General features: G+C 44.3%; 1 pseudogene; it reads left to right on the plus strand.

The window, feature by feature from the left end:
• The first annotated feature begins 151 nt into the window (after nucleotides 1–151).
• Nucleotides 152–15,134, plus strand: LOC124029460 (annotated as a pseudogene).
• Nucleotides 15,135–21,151: the final 6,017 nt, after the last annotated feature.

Here is a 21,151-nt window from a genome sequence, read left to right on the forward strand (position 1 = left end):
AACTCTACACTGACTGACTACAGTAGAACAGAACCAACCCTACACTGACTGACTACAGTAGAACAGAACCAGCCCGGCACTGGGACACTTATCTACCCCAGATAGCAGGTGTCACGCTGGCTGACATATTTCTAATGGCAGTGCTGTGTGTGATGCTTCCTCTCTCCAGAGAAACTGCTGCTGAAGCCTCAGGACAGGCTCTATTCTGATTCGCTGACAGCAGTGGGGAGGCTGCACGTGTGCAGAAAGGACCTGAGTGAAGTCATGGTAGGAATCACAATGAGTCCACTTCAATGCAGTTCCTCAGCAGGCTACAATGTGAATGAATCTAGCAGAGGTGACAGTCCTCAGGCCTCCTATCAAGCTACTTCTGCATTTGGTTTATCACATTATATTCCTGATTCCTACTGGATGTGCTTCCAGCCTATATCCCACAGGGTCATATCACACCAGAAAATACCATGTTCTAACATGCCCCAACAGAACATAACATATTCCTTTCTCCTCTCAGAGCCCGTTCACAGACAACGCAGAGCTACAACAGAGGTCAGCTCGCATGCTGAGTATGAACACATGGGACGTGGCTGTCACCCTTACAAACTTTGACTGGAGTGTCTTCAACTCAATACATGAGGTCCGTGACATCAACTTTTGTCCATCACCTACACTATGCATGCGTCCCAGTTGGCACCCGATTCACTATAGTGCAACTTTTTACCAGGGCCCATAGAGCTCTGGTCAAAGTAGTGCACTATAAAGGGAATAGGGTGAGGTTTAGGATACAGTTAAAGATATTAGTGATTCAAAGCTTTCTACAAGCTCACCCGTGTCCTGTCCTGTCTCTCTCCACTACAGCAAGAGCTGGTGTACTTCACGTTCAGCCGTCATGCCAGCAGTGGCCACACGGTGGCGCTGGAGCTGCTGCTGCAGCGCTGCAATGAGGTACAGCTGTGGGTGATGACAGAAGTCCTGATGTGTCCTACACTCTGCAACAGAGTCAGCTCATCAAGAAGTTCATCAAAATTGCTGCCCAGTGCTCTCTTCTCTTCTCTTCTCTCCTCTTCTCTCCTCTCTTCTCTTCTCTTCTCTCCTCTTCTCTCCTCTCCTCTCCTCTCTCCTCTCCTCTCTCTCCTCTCCTCTCCTCTCCTCTTCTCTTCTCTTCTCTCTTCTTTCTCTTCTCTTCTCTTCTCTTCTCTCCTCTTCTCTTCTCTCTTCTCTTCTCTTCTCTTCTCTTCTCTTCTCTTCTCTTCTCTTCTCTTCTCTTCTCTTCTCTTCTCTTCTCTCCTCTTCTCTTCTCTGACCACAACATAGTGGGCTCCAGCATTTAGAGCAGAGTTGTTACATCCTCAAAATGTGATGTCTTCTTCTGCAGAAGTAGAGCAGTATGATTGGTCCATTTCACTAAGGGCCCAATACTTCAACTACAGAACTCTGCACAACACTCTATTATAGTGAGGTCTGCATGGACAGGATGCCCCCTCCTGTGGTTTAGTGAGGAATTACAGTTTGTATTTCTGCATCATCACTGTATGAAGCTGGTGTTAACAGTGTGTCACTCTTTATTTCCTCAGCTGTAAAGCCCAGAGGAACCTCAACTCTTTCTTTGCCATCGTTATGGGTCTGAACACCGCAGCAGTTAGCCGCCTCAGTCAGACCTGGGAGGTCAGTGTTTGTCTGCTTCTGTATGTGACTATTTGTGATGGGATGTCTTTTAAGCTTTTCAGATAAACTGGTCTTGATTGTCTTTTGCCAAGGGACAGTTTGAAATGTATTGTTTAGATCAAAATAGGAGAGAGTTGTCAAACTTTTTGTTGTTGCTTTGAGGATTATTTTATTTTAGATTTATTTGGCACAGGGGAGGGTAGTGTGTTTTTATTGGGCAGAGGGGAGGGTAGTGTGTTTTTATTGGGCAGAGGGGAGGGTAGTGTGTTTTTATTGGGCAGAGGGGAGGGTAGTGTGTTTTTATTGGACAGAGGGGAGGGTAGTGTGTTTTTATTGGACAGAGGGGAGGGGGTAGTGTGTTTTTATTTGGCACAGGGGAGGGTAGTGTGTTTTTATTGGGCAGAGGGGAGGGTAGTGTGTTTTTATTGGGCAGAGGGAGGGTAGTGTGTTTTTATTGGGCAGAGGGGAGGGTAGTGTGTTTTTATTGGGCAGAGGGGAGGGTAGTGTGTTTTTATTGGGCAGAGGGGAGGGTAGTGTGTTTTTATTGGACAGAGGGGAGGGTAGTGTGTTTTTATTGGGCAGAGGGAGGGTAGTGTGTTTTTATTGGGCAGAGGGGAGGGTAGTGTGTTTTTATTGGGCAGAGGGGAGGGTAGTGTGTTTTTATTGGACAGAGGGAGGGTAGTGTGTTTTTATTGGGCAGAGGGGAGGGTAGTGTGTTTTTATTGGGCACAGGGGAGGGTAGTGTGTTTTTATTGGGCAGAGGGGAGGGTAGTGTGTTTTTATTGGGCAGAGGGGAGGGTAGTGTGTTTTTATTGGGCAGAGGGAGGGTAGTGTGTTTTTATTGGGCAGAGGGAGGGTAGTGTGTTTTTATTGGGCAGAGGGGAGGGTAGTGTGTTTTTATTGGGCAGAGGGGAGGGTAGTGTGTTTTTATTGGGCACAGGGGAGGGTAGTGTGTTTTTATTGGGCAGAGGGGAGGGTAGTGTTTTTATTGGGCAGAGGGGAGGGTAGTGTGTTTTATTGGGCAGAGGGGAGGGTAGTGTGTTTTTATTGGGCAGAGGGAGGGTAGTGTGTTTTTATTGGGCAGAGGGGAGGGTAGTGTGTTTTTATTGGGCAGAGGGGAGGGTAGTGTGTTTTTATTGGGCAGAGGGGAGGGTAGTGTGTTTTTATTGGGCAGAGGGGAGGGTAGTGTGTTTTTATTGGGCAGAGGGAGGGTAGTGTGTTTTTATTGGCACAGGGAGGGTAGTGTGTTTTTATTGGGCAGAGGGGAGGGTAGTGTGTTTTTATTGGGCAGAGGGGAGGGTAGTGTGTTTTTATTGGGCAGAGGGGAGGGTAGTGTGTTTTTATTGGGCAGAGGGGGGAGGGTAGTGTGTTTTTATTGGGCAGAGGGGAGGGTAGTGTGTTTTTATTGGGCAGGGAGGGTAGTGTGTTTTTATTGGGCAGAGGGGAGGGTAGTGTGTTTTTATTGGGCAGAGGGGAGGGTAGTGTGTTTTTATTGGGCACAGGGGAGGGTAGTGTGTTTTTATTGGGCACAGGGGAGGGTAGTGTGTTTTTATTGGGCAGAGGAGGGTAGTGTGTTTTTATTGGGCAGAGGGGAGGGTAGTGTGTTTTTATTGGGCAGAGGGAGGGTAGTGTGTTTTTATTGGGCAGAGGGAGGGTAGTGTGTTTTTATTGGGCACAGGGAGGGTAGTGTGTTTTTATTGGGCACAGGGAGGGTAGTGTGTTTTTATTGGGCAGAGGGGAGGGTAGTGTGTTTTTATTGGCACAGGGGAGGGTAGTGTGTTTTTATTGGGCAGAGGGAGGGTAGTGTGTTTTTATTGGGCAGAGGGGAGGGTAGTGTGTTTTTATTTGGCACAGGGAGGGTAGTGTGTTTTTATTGGGCAGAGGGGAGGGTAGTGTGTTTTTATTGGGCACAGGAGGGTAGTGTGTTTTTATTGGGCAGAGGGGAGGGTAGTGTGTTTTTATTGGGCAGAGGGGAGGGTAGTGTGTTTTTATTGGGCAGAGGGGAGGGTAGTGTGTTTTTATTGGGCAGAGGGGAGCAGGGTAGTGTGTTTTTATTGGGCAGAGGGGAGGGTAGTGTGTTTTTATTGGGCAGAGGGAGGGTAGTGTGTTTTTATTGGGCAGGGGAGGGTAGTGTGTTTTTATTGGGCAGAGGGAGGGTAGTGTGTTTTTATTGGCAGAGGGGAGGGTAGTGTGTTTTTATTTGGCACAGGGGAGGGTAGTGTGTTTTTATTGGGCAGAGGGGAGGGTAGTGTGTTTTTATTGGGCAGAGGGAGGGTAGTGTGTTTTATTGGGCAGAGGGGAGGGTAGTGTGTTTTTATTGGGCAGAGGGGAGGGTAGTGTGTTTTTATTGGGCAGAGGGGAGGGTAGTGTGTTTTTATTGGGCACAGAGCAGGGTAGTGTGTTTTTATTGGGCACAGGGCAGGGTAGTGTGTTTTTATTGGGCAGAGGAGGGTAGTGTGTTTTTATTGGGCAGAGTGGGAGGGTAGTGTGTTTTTATTGGGCAGAGGGGAGGGTAGTGTGTTTTTATTGGGCAGAGGGAGGGTAGTGTGTTTTTATTGGGCACAGGGAGGAGGGTAGTGTGTTTTTATTGGGCAGAGAGGAGGGTAGTGTGTTTTTATTGGGCAGAGGGGAGGGTAGTGTGTTTTTATTGGGCACAGAGCAGGGTAGTGTGTTTTTATTGGGCACAGAGCAGGGTAGTGTGTTTTTATTGGGCAGAGGGGAGGGTAGTGTGTTTTTATTGGGCAGAGGGGAGGGTAGTGTGTTTTTATTTGGCACAGAGCAGGGTAGTGTGTTTTTATTGGGCACAGAGCAGGGTAGTGTGTTTTTATTGGGCAGAGGGGAGGGCTGTGTGTTTTTATTGGGCACAAAGGAGGGTAGTGTGTTTTTATTGGGCACAAAGGAGGGTAGTGTGTTTTTATTGGGCACAAAGGAGGGTAGTGTGTTTTTATTGGGCACAAAGGAGGGTAGTGTGTTTTTATTGGGCACAAAGGAGGGTAGAGTGTTTTTATTGGGCACAAAGGAGGGTAGTGTGTTTTTATTGGGCAGAGGGGAGGGTAGGGTGTTTTTATTGGGCACAGAGGAGGGTAGTGTGTTTTTATTGGGCACAATGGAGGGTAGTGTGTTTTTAATGGGCCTAGGGAGGGTAGTGTGTTTTTATTGGGCACAGGGGAGGGTAGGGTGTTTTTATTGGGCACAGAGGAGGGTAGTGTGTTTTTATTGGGCACAGAGGAGAGTAGTGTGTTTTTATTGGGCACAGAGGAGGGTAGGGTGTTTTTATTGGGCACAGAGGAGGGTAGGGTGTTTTTATTGGGCACAGAGGAGGGTAGGGTGTTTTTATTGGGCACAGAGGAGGGTAGGGTGTTTTTATTGGTCACAGAGGAGAGTAGTGTGTTTTTATTGGGCACAGAGGAGGGTAGGGTGTTTTTATTGGGCACAAAGGAGGGTAGTGTGTTTTTATTGGGCACAGAGGAGGGTAGTGTGTTTTTATTGGGCACAGAGGAGAGTAGTGTGTTTTTATTGGGCACAGAGGAGGGTAGGGTGTTTTTATTGGGCACAGAGGAGGGTAGGGTGTTTTTATTGGGCACAGAGGAGGGTAGTGTGTTTTTATTGGGCACAGAGGAGAGTAGTGTGTTTTTATTGGGCACATGGGAGGGTAGTGTGTTTTTATTGGGCACAGAGGAGAGTAGTGTGTTTTTATTGGGCACAGAGGAGGGTAGGGTGTTTTTATTGGGCACAGAGGAGGGTAGGGTGTTTTTATTGGGCACAGAGGAGGGTAGTGTGTTTTTATTGGGCACAGAGGAGAGTAGTGTGTTTTTATTGGGCACAGAGGAGAGTAGTGTGTTTTTATTGGGCACATGGGAGGGTAGTGTGTTTTTATTGGCCACAGAGGAGGGTAGTGTGTTTTTATTGGGCACAGAGGAGAGTAGTGTGTTTTTATTGGGCACAGGGGAGGGTAGTGTGTTTTTATTGGGCACAGAGGAGGGTAGTGTGTTTTTATTGGGCCCTCTATTCATAGTGACTATAGTAGTAGATGAATCATATATAGTCTACCACTCAGCTGTCTAACCTGCCCTCTATTCATAGTGACAGTAGCGGTGGGTGGATGTTTATCCAGATCTGCAAAATGCTAACTAGCAATAATACCACACATAAAATCATTCAAATCTGCACCCAATTGTTCAATATAAATCCACTCGATAGAAGAGTAGCTGAGAGGCATCATTACTTCATGAAAGAACAGTGAAGACATGAAAGATGCAGCTCAAAAAGCTCCCCTGTTAACCTCGTTTAGGGACAATACGGTTATAATACTGAGATTATTGGACCCTACTACACCATAATGCAATGAAAAGTTGCATCACTGTTTTCAATTGAGTACAGTTCTACTCTAGGCTGTAAACTGCAGTGAAAATGCCATTTGAATAATGGCGCCAAAGCTGTGTTATTTGAACGTTTCATTCCATGGATCAGTTGTGGGTCTACTCTGGACAGATTCTAGAAAAGGCACAGTAGCAGGCCAGTCTGGCTGGATTTTTACTTCTGATGCTGATCATCATTCTCCTAAGTCTTCTTCACGTAGGCCTGTGCTCCCAGCAGGCCCAGTTATTCAGGGAAACTGAACACGCGTTCGGCCTCCTTTCCCATCTATTTCTAGACCTAGAAGCTAACGCCTAAATATAGTCGCAATGTTTCAGTCTGAAAACGCTACTTCAAAAGTCTCCTGTAGGCTGCCTGCTCACATCCATCCACTTCGCTATACACCCAGTGTACAAAACATTAGGAACACCTTCCTAATATTGGGTTTGCACCCAATTTTGCCCTCAGAACAGACTCAATTCATCGGGGCATGGACTCTACAAGGTGTCCAAAGCATTTCACAGGGATGCTGACCCATGTTGACTCCAATGCTTCCCGCAGTTGTGTCAAGTTGGCTGGATGTCCTTTGGATGGTAGACCATTCTTGATACACACAGGAAACCGTTGATTGTGAAAACCCAGAAGCATTGCAGTTCTTGACACACAAACTGGTGCGCCTGGCACCTACTACCAGACCCTGTTCAAAGGCACTTAAATATCTTTTGTCTTGCCCATTCACCCTCTGAATGTCACACACACACAATCCATGTCTCAATTGTCTCAAGGCTTAAAAATCCTTCTTTAACCGGTCTCCTCCCCTTCATCTACTCTGATTGAAGTGGATTTAACAAGTGACATCAATAAGGGATCATAGTTTTCACCTGGATTCACCTGGTCAGTCTATATCATGGGAAGGGCAGTTCCTATTGTTTTGTACAACTCAGTGTAGTTCCAGCATCTTAACTGTGCAACGTCCATTCATCAATGGAAAGAGACATCTGTTACAAAACAGTATAAAGTTGAATGACACTTGTAGATTGTGAAGCCAAGCCTTCGATAATGAGTAATTCTACACGGTAGGGGGGATGTTTTCTCTGTCAGACATTCTCTACTTGATTGTGGAGTTGAAAACACAATCCATGATGATAAACGCTCAGTCAGTAAGCAGTTTGCATTTATGCATTTCATATTGGTTGTGTGTGGTGCATTGGCACAGAAACCTGTTGGTGGAAAACACAGGAGGTTGGTGGCACCTTAATTGTGGAGGACGGGCTTACGTTAATGGCTGGAGCAGAATTAGTGGGATGGTATCAAATGCATGATTTCCATGTGTTTGACAACATTCCATTTTCTCTGTTCCTAGCTATTGTTATGAGCCGTCCTCCCCTCAGCAGCCTCCACTGGTGGAAAATTCATTGCAAATATTTTATATAAGTATAAATATAGCATCAAACTGTTCAAAATTTGATTTCCCCTTAGCTGATCATTGTCTGCTGCCAGCTCTGATTGTAGTGTAATGAGACAAGCAGGGTGAGTGAGCTTGTCCTTGGTGGTCGACGAACCTTCAACCTTCTGGCCCGTAGCCCTGAGTGGCATTGACTGTACCACGAACCCTAAACCTTCTGGCCCGTAGCCCTGAGTGGCATTGACTGTACCACGAACCCTAAACCTTCTGTCCCGTATCCCTGCGTGGCATCAACTGTACCACGAACCCTAAACCTTCTGTCCCGTATCCCTGCGTGGCATCAACTGTACCACGAACCCTAAACCTTCTGGCCCGTATCCCTGCGTGGCATCAACTGTACCACGAACCCTAAACCTTCTGTCCCATATCCCTGCGTGGCATCAACTGTACCACGAACCCTAAACCTTCTGGCCCGTATCCCTGCGTGGCATCAACTGTACCACGAACCCTAAACCTTCTGGCCCGTATCCCTGCGTGGCATCAACTGTACCACGAACCCTAAACCTTCTGGCCCGTATCCCTGCGTGGCATCAACTGTACCACGAACCCTAAACCTTCTGGCCCGTATCCCTGCGTGGCATCAACTGTACCACGAACCCATGCTAAACAAAGTGGCCCGGTTATAAACACAGGGCGGCTACAGGGATGGTTATTTCTGGTGGTAATAAATTGTATGGGGAGGAGGTGTGCCACTGTTTCATCAGGACAAGGAGGAGGTCTGAACCCAGTAAACCTTCTGCAACTCAACCTGTTTTCTTGGCATCAACTGTTCCAGGAAAATTAAAAACTGTTTTTGGAACTGGAGATGTTGACAGTAAGTTCATTATGTTTTATTGTGTAGAGATCCTGTAATAATGAATGGGACTATACATGGAATTATGTGTTGTATGTTCAGTACTGAACATATTGGGTCACCACTGTTGAGTTAATAAAAGCAGGAGGCTTTATTCATTATCACTGAGGCTTTATTCATTATCACTAGGTCTGGTCATCTTGGGACATAGTGACAGATGTTAAGGGGTTGTGAGGGCTTCTGCAGTGCACATGTTCGAGTCCCAAAACAGGCACCCTATGCCTTACATAGTGCACTACCTTTGACCTAATCCCTGGGCCCTGGTCATAAGTATTCACTATATAGGGAAGATGTTGGCTGCAACTCAACCTGTTTTCTCCCCAAAGACAAGCGTCACACATCAATCTGTCTCAACATGTCTTCACAGGACCCCTCTCTCAACCACAAAGCCTACAGGGACGCTTTCAAGAAGACCAAGAACGCCCAAGATCCCTTTCCTTCCTCTGCTACTGAAAGGTGCCTAGACTCAGAAAACACTGCATGTTACTGTCATCACTGCCTCCTGAACCCTGTAGTGGTCTGTAATGTTACTGTCATCACTGCCTCCTAAACCCTGCAGTGGTCTGTAATGTTACTGTCATCACTGCCTCCTGAACCCTGCAGTGGTCTGTAATGTTACTGTCATCACTGCCTCCTGAACCCTGCAGTGGTCTGTAATGTTACTGTCATCACTGCCTCCTGAACCCTGCAGTGGTCTGTAATGTTACTGTCATCACTGCCTCCTAAACCCTGCAGTGGTCTGTAATGTTACTGTCATCACTGCCTCCGAACCCTGCAGTGGTCTGTAATGTTACTGTCATCACTGCCTCCTGAACCCTGCAGTGGTCTGTAATGTTACTGTCATCACTGCCTCCTGAACCCTGCAGTGGTCTGTAATGTTACTGTCATCACTGCCTCCTGAACCCTGCAGTGGTCTGTAATGTTACTGTCATCACTGCCTCCTGAACCCTGCAGTGGTCTGTAATGTTACTGTCATCACTGCCTCCTGAACCCTGCAGTGGTCTGTAATGTTACTGTCATCACTGCCTCCTGAACCCTGCAGTGGTCTGTAATGTTACTGTCATCACTGCCTCCTGAACCCTGCAGTGGTCTGTAATGTTACTGTCATCACTGCCTCCTGAACCCTGCAGTGGTCTGTAATGTTACTGTCATCACTGCCTCCTGAACCCTGCAGTGGTCTGTAATGTTACTGTCATCACTGCCTCCTGAACCCTGCAGTGGTCTGTAATGTTACTGTCATCACTGCCTCCTGAACCCTGCAGTGGTCTGTAATGTTACTGTCATCACTGCCTCCTGAACCCTGCAGTGGTCTGTAATGTTACTGTCATCACTGCCTCCTGAACCCTGCAGTGGTCTGTAATGTTACTGTCATCACTGCCTCCTGAACCCTGCAGTGGTCTGTAATGCAGACAGAAATATTGTGAGCTGAACTTAAATCACGAACTAGCACTCAATATTTGAACTCTGCTACATTGTTCCCTTTCAGTAGATATCACTTTCATTCACGAGGGCAACAAAACGTTTCTGGATAACCTGGTGAATTTTGAAAAGCTGGTAAGTCGCTCCAGTATGACGGAAGGGGTTGAACATGTCAGTGTACCCAGTGTTTCTTCAAGACACTGACAGTCTATAACGCAGAAACCAGGTCATCTAAAATATGTGATGGATGTGTATTTGATGTGTATGGTGTCCATCTCCTCTTGCAGCACATGATAGCCGACACGGTGCGTCTCATCAGACACTGTCAGGAGGATCACATGGGTGGGTGAAGTGTGTGTGTGTGTGTGTGTGTGGGTCTTACTCTCACACAGTCTTAGATCACCAATGACCATCAACTTTGATGAGCTATCCTTGAACCTCCATACTCATGTCATTACTTACTCGCAGTAGACAGGTCACAGTGTTGACTTTCTACAGTCAGCCACTATAACACAGTAGACAGGTCACAGTGTTGACTTTCTACAGTCATCCACTATAACACAGTAGACAGGTCACAGTGTTGACTTTCTACAGTCATCCACTATAACACAGTAGACAGGTCACAGTGTTGACTTTCTACAGTCAGCCACTATAAAATAGTAGACAGGTCACAGTGTTGACTTCCTATAGTAAGCCATTATAACACAGTAGACAGGTCACAGTGTTGACTTTCTACAGTCATCCACTATAACACAGTAGACAGGTCACAGTGTTGACTTTCTACAGTCAGCCACTATAACACAGTAGACAGGTCACAGTGTTGACTTTCTATAGTCATCCACTATAACACAGTAGACAGGTCACAGTGTTGACTTTCTACAGTCAGCCACTATAAAATAGTAGACAGGTCACAGTGTTGACTTCCTATAGTCAGCCACTATAACACAGTAGACAGGTCAGTGTTGACTTTCTACAGTCAGCCACTATAACACAGTAGACAGGTCACAGTGTTGACTTTCTACAGTCAGCCACTATAACACAGTAGACAGGTCACAGTGTTGACTTTCACAATCAGCCACTATAACACAGTAGACAGGTCACAGTGTTGACTTTCTCAGTCAGCCACTATAAAACAGTAGACAGGTCACAGTGTTGACTTTCTACAGTCAGCCACTATAAAACAGTAGACAGGTCACAGTGTTGACTTTCTACAGTCAGCCACTATAACACAGTAGACAGGTCACAGTGTTGACTTTCTACAGTCATCCACTATAACACAGTAGACAGGTCACAGTGTTGACTTCCTATAGTCAGCCACTATAAAACAGTAGACAGGTCACAGTGTTGACTTTCTACAGTCAGCCACTATAACACAGTAGACAGGTCACAGTGTTGACTTTCTACAGTCAGCCACTATAACACAGTAGACAGGTCACATGTTGACTTTCTACAGTCATCCACTATAACACAGTAGACAGTGGTCACAGTGTTGACTTTTCATAGTCAGCCACTATAACACAGTAGACAGGTCACAGTGTTGACTTTCTACAGTCAGCCACTATAACACAGTAGACAGGTCACAGTGTTGACTTTCTACAGTCAGCCACTATAAAATAGTAGACAGGTCACAGTGTTGACTTCCTATAGTAAGCCATTATAACACAGTAGACAGGTCACAGTGTTGACTTTCTACAGTCAGCCACTATAAAATAGTAGACAGGTCACAGTGTTGACTTTCTACAGTCAGCCACTATAACACAGTAGACAGGTCACAGTGTTGACTTTCTATAGTCATCCACTATAACACAGTAGACAGGTCACAGTGTTGACTTTCTACAGTCAGCCACTATAAAATAGTAGACAGGTCACAGTGTTGACTTCCTATAGTCAGCCACTATAACACAGTAGACAGGTCAGTGTTGACTTTCTACAGTCAGCCACTATAACACAGTAGACAGGTCACAGTGTTGACTTTCTACAGTCAGCCACTATAACACAGTAGACAGGTCACAGTGTTGACTTTCTACAATCAGCCACTATAACACAGTAGACAGGTCACAGTGTTGACTTTCTACAGTCAGCCACTATAACACAGTAGACAGGTCACAGTGTTGACTTTCTACAGTCAGCCACTATAAAACAGTAGACAGGTCACAGTGTTGACTTTCTACAGTCAGCCACTATAACACAGTAGACAGGTCACAGTGTTGACTTTCTACAGTCATCCACTATAACACAGTAGACAGGTGTGTTGACTTCCTATAGTCAGCCACTATAAAACAGTAGACAGGTCACAGTGTTGACTTTCTACAGTCAGCCACTATAACACAGTAGACAGGTCACAGTGTTGACTTTCTACAGTCAGCCACTATAACACAGTAGACAGGTCACAGTGTTGACTTTCTACAGTCATCCACTATAACACAGTAGACAGGTCACAGTGTTGACTTCCTATAGTCAGCCACTATAACACAGTAGACAGGTCACAGTGTTGACTTTCTACAGTCAGCCACTATAACACAGTAGACAGGTCACAGTGTTGACTTTCTACAGTCAGCCACTATAAAATAGTAGACAGGTCACAGTGTTGACTTTCTACAGTCAGCCACTATAACACAGTAGACAGGTCACAGTGTTGACTTCCTATAGTAAGCCATTATAACACAGTAGACAGGTCACAGTGTTGACTTTCTACAGTCAGCCACTATAAAATAGTAGACAGGTCACAGTGTTGACTTCCTATAGTCAGCCACTATAACACAGTAGACAGGTCACAGTGTTGACTTTCTACAGTCATCCACTATAACACAGTAGACAGGTCACAGTGTTGACTTTCTACAGTCAGCCACTATAAAATAGTAGACAGGTCACAGTGTTGACTTCCTATAGTCAGCCACTATAACACAGTAGACAGGTCAGTGTTGACTTTCTACAGTCAGCCACTATAACACAGTAGACAGGTCACAGTGTTGACTTTCTACAGTCAGCCACTATAACACAGTAGACAGGTCACAGTGTTGACTTTCTACAATCAGCCACTATAACACAGTAGACAGGTCACAGTGTTGACTTTCTACAGTCAGCCACTATAAAACAGTAGACAGGTCACAGTGTTGACTTTCTACAGTCAGCCACTATAACACAGTAGACAGGTCACAGTGTTGACTTTCTACAGTCATCCACTATAACACAGTAGACAGGTCACAGTGTTGACTTCCTATAGTCAGCCACTATAAAACAGTAGACAGGTCACAGTGTTGACTTTCTACAGTCAGCCACTATAACACAGTAGACAGGTCACAGTGTTGACTTTCTACAGTCAGCCACTATAACACAGTAGACAGGTCACAGTGTTGACTTTCTACAGTCATCCACTATAACACAGTAGACAGGTCACAGTGTTGACTTCCTATAGTCAGCCACTATAACACAGTAGACAGGTCACAGTGTTGACTTTCTACAGTCATCCACTATAACACAGTAGACAGGTCACAGTGTTGACTTTCTACAGTCAGCCACTATAAAATAGTAGACAGGTCACAGTGTTGACTTCCTCTAGTCAGACACTATAAAACAGTAGACAGGTCACAGTGTTGACTTCCTCTAGTCAGACACTATAAAACAGTAGACAGGTCACAGTGTTGACTTTCTACAGTTGTTGTACAGTAAAGATGACTCAACTACAGCAGTCAGCAGAATAACAGTATCCAATTAGATCATCAGTTCATCAATAACAACATTATATGTTACTATAGTAAATTGATTGAGTCATTAATGCTGAGAACCCCCCACGGTACACAGCCACTCACAGTAATGAAGACTGTGTACCAACAACTATCTTCTGTCATGGATAATGCTCAGCTAGCATGTGTGTGTGTGTGTGTGTGTGTGTGTGTGTGTGTGTGTGTGTGTGTGTGTGTGTGTGTGTGTGTGTGTGTGTGTGTGTGTGTGTGTGTGTGTGTGTGTGTGTGTGTGTGTGTGTGTGTGTGTGTGTGTGTGTGTGTGTGTGTGTGTGTGTGTGTGTGTGTGTGTGTGTGTGTATTTACTGTGGTTTACCTCTAGGGAACGGGATGCCCCAGAAGAGCAGTCCGGAGGTGCAGGCCTATGTCGACTACCTTCACGTCATTGACAATCAGCAGACTCTGTTTGAACTGTCCCACAGACTGGAACCCCGTGTGTAGATAGACCACATACACTCTCTGAGCCTACCTCCCTCCACCCCTCGAAGTCAGACCACCAAGGAGAAGGGTACCAACTAGTCTCTGGAAACACCCCTCAGGACCCCTCAGGACTCATAAAGAAGCATGGGTTGGCCAACACTACAGAGCCCAGCTCTAACACACACACACACACACACACACACACACACACACACACACACACACACACACACACACACACACACACACACACACACACACACACACACACACACACACACACACACACACACACACACACACACACACACACACACACACACACACACACACACACACACACACGATTCTATTAATCAGCTGCTCACACAGCAGGACTTTGATGAGTTGAATTAGGTGGGTTAATGCAGGACTGGAACAAAAGCCAGAGGGATAGGGTTGGACAGAGCCGACAGAGAGATGACTGTGTGGCGCTGGCCAACCACTAGATGGCGCCAAAAGGCATACTGGAATACTGAGCAACGATGGAGCAGAGGGAACCAAAAGCTTCTCAGTTTAACAAATAGATCTGGACCCGTATTGATCAAAGGATCCCAGAGTAGGAGTTCTGATCTAGGATTTGTTTAGCCTTTTGGATCATAATGAATGGTCAGGGACCTAGATCAGCACTCCTACTCAGTGATGTCCTGGTAGATTAATAGGTGGATGAACTTGGATTGCTGGTCGCAGTGAAAAAAGTAACGCTTCCTATTCTTTCAATGCATTTTTCCGCAAAATGTGGGTACATTGTTGGGGCCCTCCCCCCAAAAAGGTGGGTACATTGTTGGGGCTCTCCCCCCAAAAAGGTGGGTACATTGTTGGGGCCCTCCCCCTAAAAAAGGTGGTTACATTGTTGGGGCCCTCCCCCTAAAAAAGGTGGTTACATTGTTGGGGCCCTCCCCCTAAAAATGTGGGTACATTGCTTTTACCCTCCACTACACCAGTGATCCTACTCTGAGACGCTTTATGAATATGGACCCTGCTTCAGTCACTCTGTATTGATACCTTCAGGTTGTTGTTATCTGCTTCCAAACAGGTGACCACTCCCTGATTATCTATCTACACACAATGAATGAAAGCATCAACCTTCTGGGGACTTGAACACCAGGACACTACACTTGACAGACCTCCAGTGCATGACCACCACACACTGGACTGCTGTTAAGCTAAATGGATTTAAACAACAATATTAGTGTGTGTGTGTGTGTGTGTGTGTGTGTGTGTGTGTGTGTGTGTGTGTGTGTGTGTGTGTGTGTGTGTGTGTGTGTGTGTGTGTGTGTGTGTGTGTGTGTGTGTGTGTGTGTGTGTGTGTGTGTGTGTGTGTGTGTGTGTGTGTGTGTGTGTGTGTTGCCTAAATGTCACTTCCAAATACTGAAAAAAAGATCATTCAAAATATTTCTGAGTAGTGTGAGGTAATAAAACCTTCCTCGACAGCAGAAGGGTTATGTTACAGTTACAGATTATGTAATAAACTATCCTCAACAGTAGAAGGGTTTTGTTACAGTTATAGATAATGTAACAAACCATTCTCAACAGTAGAAGGGTTATTTTACAGTTATAGATAATGTAACAAACCATTCTCAACAGTAGAAGGGTTATTTTACAGTTATAGATAATGTAACAAACCATTCTCAACAGTAGAAGGGTTATTTTACAGTTATAGATAATGTAATAAACCATTCTCAACAGTAGAAGGGTTATTTTACAGTTATAGATAATGTAATAAACCATTCCAATAGCAGAAGGGTGTTGTTACAGTTATAGATAATGTAATAAACCATCCTCAACAGTAGAAGGGTTTTGTTACAGTTATAGATAATGTAACAAACCATTCTCAACAGTAGAAGGGTTATTTTACAGGTATAGATAATGTAATAAACCATTCTCAACAGTAGAAGGGTTATGTTACAGTTACAAATAATGTAATAAACCATTCTCAACAGTAGAAGGGTTTTGTTACAGTTACAGATAATGTAATAAACCATTCTCAACAGTAGAAGGGTTATGTTATAGATAATGTAATAAGCCATTCTCAACAGTAGAAGGGTTATGTTATAGATAATGTAATAATCCATTCTCAACAGTAGAAGGGTTATGTTATAGATAATGTAATAAACCATTCTCAACAGTAGAAGGGTTAAGTTACAGTTACAGATAATGTAATAAACCATTCTCAACAGTAGAAGGGTTTTGTTACAGTTACAGATAATGTAATAAACCATCCTCAACAGTAGAAGGGTTATGTTATAGATAATGTAATAAACCATTCTCAACAGTAGAAGGGTTATGTTACAGTTACAGATTATGTAATAAACCATCCTCAACAGTAGTAGAAGGGTTATGTCACAGTTATGGACTTAGCTGGTGGAACTTCGATGTTTGGTCTTAGCTGTGGAAAATCAGAGACGTAGCTTGAGGCATCAGATCCTTTGCCTGTCATGTCTCTGTATCTGCACTATGAAGAAACAGCAATACACCAAGTCAACACTTTTGCCTTTGAACATTCTTGTCCAGTTAAAACGCCTTTGCCTTTTTCTTTCAGTGGCAGTATTAGTTAATCTTTTAGAAATGGCTAATAAACTGTACATGTCTATGAGCCATCCACCTGCAGGATGCTGTATCCTGTTGTAGAGAATCCTCTTGGTGATTCAGTGGTTGTTTCAGTGGTTTAGAAAAGAGATCAGACCCTGATATAGAGGTTCTTCAGTAGCACCACCAGTTCTCCTGTTGTGGATTCCCCTGATGTGTAACGTGTGTATCACAGAGGTGAAACACTTCTATATCTATGGTGTGTATGGTGTTTTGAGGCAGGTCATGTACTATAGATTCCATCGATATACTGTAGTATGTTGTGCGTTCCCTGGTTGGACATGGAGATTGGAGAAGTATTTATTATTATGATAATATACTTATTTATTTGCTTGTTGTGCACTACTTTTGACCAGGTAGTGTACTATGTAGGGAATAGGATATAATTTCTGTCCTTTTTACCTGCCGTGGGGTTCCAATAGGTTAGGAACTGGTCTGCATGATGTGGTAAAGCCATGGATTGACCACCAAGTAAAATATGCATGTAACAAAAAGCATTTCCTTGTGAAGTAGTGGTTTTCTACATGTCGCTACAACGCCCAAATCAGCATGTACTAACAAATATTATTTCAGAAAGGAAACAAAAGCAATACCAAGTCACTGCTCTTCTCTCTCATCAGTCTTTATGCGTTTCATTTCTTACAGTCCTTTTGAAATGTTTAATAATAAATGAAATGTTTTTTTTGTATGAATACAGTGAGTTGAGTTTCTTTGGAAAGACGTGCGGATACATAGTTAAACTCGGAGAAATGCCGCGGCACCGCAGAACTGAGACGAGTGAGATGCAAGACTTGGTTCTCACCGTCGCACAGCGTCTGCGCATGTGCAAAGGGTTCCTTCACGCTGATCCATAATCTGAAACTACTATCTCATGGTCAAGGGGTTCCTTCACGCTGATCTATAATCTGAAACTACTATCTCATGGTCAAGGGGTTCCTTCACGCTGATCTATAATCTGAAACTACTATCTCATGGTCAAGGGGTTCCTTCACACTGATCTATAATCTGAAACTACTATCTCATGGTCAAGGGGTTCCTTCACGCTGATCCATAATCTGAAACTACTATCTCATGGTCAAGGGGTTCCTTCACGCTGATCTATAATCTGAAACTACTATCTCATGGTCAAGGGGTTCCTTCACACTGATCTATAATCTGAAACTACTATCTCATGGTCAAGGGGTTCCTTCACGCTGATCCATAATCTGAAACTACTATCTCATGGTCAAGGGGTTCCTTCACGCTGATCCATAATCTGAAACTACTATCTCATGGTCAAGGGGTTCCTTCACGCTGATCCATAATCTGAAACTACTATCTCATGGTCAAGGGGTTCCTTCACACTGATCTATAATCTGAAACTACTATCTCATGGTCAAGGGGTTCCTTCACGCTGATCTATAATCTGAAACTACTATCTCATGGTCAAAGGGTTCCTTCACGCTGATCTATAATCTGAAACTACTATCTCATGGTCAAGGGTTCCTTCACGCTGATCCATAATCTGAAACTACTATCTCATGGTCAAGGGGTTCCTTCACGCTGATCTATAATCTGAAACTACTATCTCATGGTCAAGGGATTCCTTCACGCTGATCCATAATCTGAAACTACTATCTCATGGTCAAGGGGTTCCTTCACGCTGATCCATAATCTGAAACTACTATCTCATGGTCAAGGGGTTCCTTCACGCTGATCCATAATCTGAAACTACTATCTCATGGTCAAGGGGTTCCTTCACACTGATCTATAATCTGAAACTACTATCTCATGGTCAAGGGGTTCCTTCACACTGATCTATAATCTGAAACTACTATCTCATGGTCAAGGGGTTCCTTCACGCTGATCCATAATCTGAAACTACTATCTCATGGTCAAGGGGTTCCTTCACGCTGATCCATAATCTGAAACTACTATCTCATGGTCAAGGGGTTCCTTCACACTGATCTATAATCTGAAACTACTATCTCATGGTGAAGCGATGAACACAGACGTTGACGTCAACACTCATATTTTTAAAAAACAACTTTTTTTGTTTAATATTTCGTAACTAAAATACAAAATCCTCTCTCAGAAATAATGCCTTAAATATTCAGTCTGCATCCTCAAGGTTGCTCTTTCACCAAACAAAAATCGATCAAATATCACTATCTGCTCACTTTGCATGGAGCCAAGTACAACAACAAACAAGACCAGCTTTACTCCAGTTCCCTAAAAGCATCTGTGCCCCAGCCCGATGCCCTCATTGGCCTTAACCAGGTGCCCTGTGTGGCCTTTAACATGCCTCTCTATGACATTCCCCCTGCTGGGCCAGGCTGTACACCCTGCCATTTCCTCCCCAACATCCTGGGCACCCCCTCATTTTCCCGTCACATAATCACTGCCTAGCTGCCGCCGCCGCACGCTAATGGGGGGAAGAGAGGAGGCAGATGAAGACCTAGGCTGTGTCCCAAATGGCACCCTATTCTCTATATAGTGCACTACTTTTGGACTACTTCTGGTCCAAGGTAGTGCACTATGTAGGGAGGGAATAGGTTGCCAATTTGGGATACAGCCCTAAAGCGCGGAGGGAAGGCTTCATTTCCCCGTGGAGGATACAACAAACCCACAGAATCAATCTTCCATCTGCTGGCTGTTCTGTTGTTGTAGCCTGACAGTGTAGAAGCCACTTTGGCTCCCAGGAAGGAATTAAGTGCAAGACAACAGCTATTTGCGTCGGAGTGCGTTGGGTGCCGGGTGAGAAGACAGAATCCTTCTATGTGGGACTCCAACTAAAGATTACTGTGGTGACGTTAATTGGTGAATGTGCTCATAGAAGTGTGTAATTTAATGAGTTTAACAACACAAAATGTGCGTCAGTCATATCCGTTTCACACAGGTGTGTGGTTTTAAAGGCCCAGTGCAGTCAAAAACTAGATTTTACTTGTGTTTTTGTATACATTTCCACACTATGAGGTTGGAATAATACTGTGAAATTGGGAGAATTATGATAATTCACTTTTAGTGAAAGAGCTGTTTGAAAAGACCTCCTGAAATGTCAGCTTGTGTGGCTGGTTGGGGTTTTTGGACCGCCTGGTGACATCACCATGCTGTATAAGTTAATAGACTAATAACAAAGGGTTTGTTCTCCTCTCTGCCAATAACAGGACATTTTCAGGTTACACATCCCTCCCATTAGGCTCCTCCAATTATGACCCTCTCTCAGACCACTCCCAGACAGTCCTAGCAAAATGATTGCTTGAGAAATTGCATTTTGCTAAGATGGTAAGAAGCTATTTTTGTTTATTTTTGACCATTTAAATAAGGTACATAAATGTTACCCAGAAATTATTTTGATGTTGAGAACTAAGGAACAAGGCCAACAGACGCCGTAGCCTTGATCTGCAGCAGGCAACTGTCATCTCATCAGTTTGAGGCGTCTTTGTGATTTTACCACCACCTCCCACCTTCCCAAGCCACAACACCCCGTATACATCAGCAATGTCAAACAATAATATTGATAATCTTTAAACGGAACATTATGAAATGGTTAGTTATATATAGTTGATGATCATTATTACATGGGCTACTAGTTTCATCTCTGTGGAGCTGCATGCTCTTTTCTATGTGAAGATACATTTTTAAAATCCTCTCTGGGTGAGAATACGATCAGAACCTTGACTGTGAACCCTGGGGGATATTTCATCATAACACTGCATACAGTAGAGCTGCAGAGAGATCCTTCACCAACACTGACATTATACCTCCCGCCTGGGGGCTTTGGTGCACCTCAAAGGGCACACTATTCTCTATAGAAGCCCCATATGGGCCCTGATCAAAATGAGTGCACTATATAGGGAATAGGGTGCCATTTGGGACACTGTCTATGACTCAATGACAGTACAATCAAACCACTGACCCCACGTTTGGAATATTTGGGTTATGGGTTGTTGCTGTTTGTTCCTCTAGTTCATCTAGATGATGAACGTCAACTTCACTCGCTACATTTCCCCTCCTCTCAGGATCACATGATCCTGTTGTTGTCTGCTCATTCTGCGTGTGCTTTAATTCAGTCCAGAGAGCTTGATGACCACACTCTATAACACAGAGCATAGAGAAATCAAGGAGGGCTGATCTAATCTGTAGCTGCTCTTCATAGAGAGGTATCAGTGGGATCTCTGTGAATAAGTTCCTCTACATCGCCATGCCCTGAATGAATTACACCAGTCTGTTAGTATTCTGTCTCTGGTGTACAAAAAGGTCAATGTCAAACGCAGCTCATTTAAAAGTCAATAGGCGCCGTGCACACATCTCCTGGGAATGCCAGGCCTGGGATTCTGCTCCAGACGCTATTGTGTATCATTCAGTTAGCTGACCTTCCAATGAAATATGCTCTCCATACTGAATTACATGGTCCAAATAGAGGCATAAGTTCCCGACAAATCCTGCTCCCTCTTGGGTAGTAATTCAAACATATTCATGTACACCAACAAGTAAATATTTTCTTAAATTCCTCATTGTTCATATTGACATTTTAATTTGCATTGGTGTAATACTGAAAGTAATTCAAAAATACATACAGAGAAAAGTATGTCCGTTATTGCTTATATAAGATATAAATAAGTACTT

Source organism: Oncorhynchus gorbuscha, unplaced genomic scaffold, assembly GCF_021184085.1.
Source record: "Oncorhynchus gorbuscha isolate QuinsamMale2020 ecotype Even-year unplaced genomic scaffold, OgorEven_v1.0 Un_scaffold_6453, whole genome shotgun sequence".
Taxonomy (NCBI): Eukaryota; Metazoa; Chordata; class Actinopteri; order Salmoniformes; family Salmonidae; genus Oncorhynchus; species Oncorhynchus gorbuscha.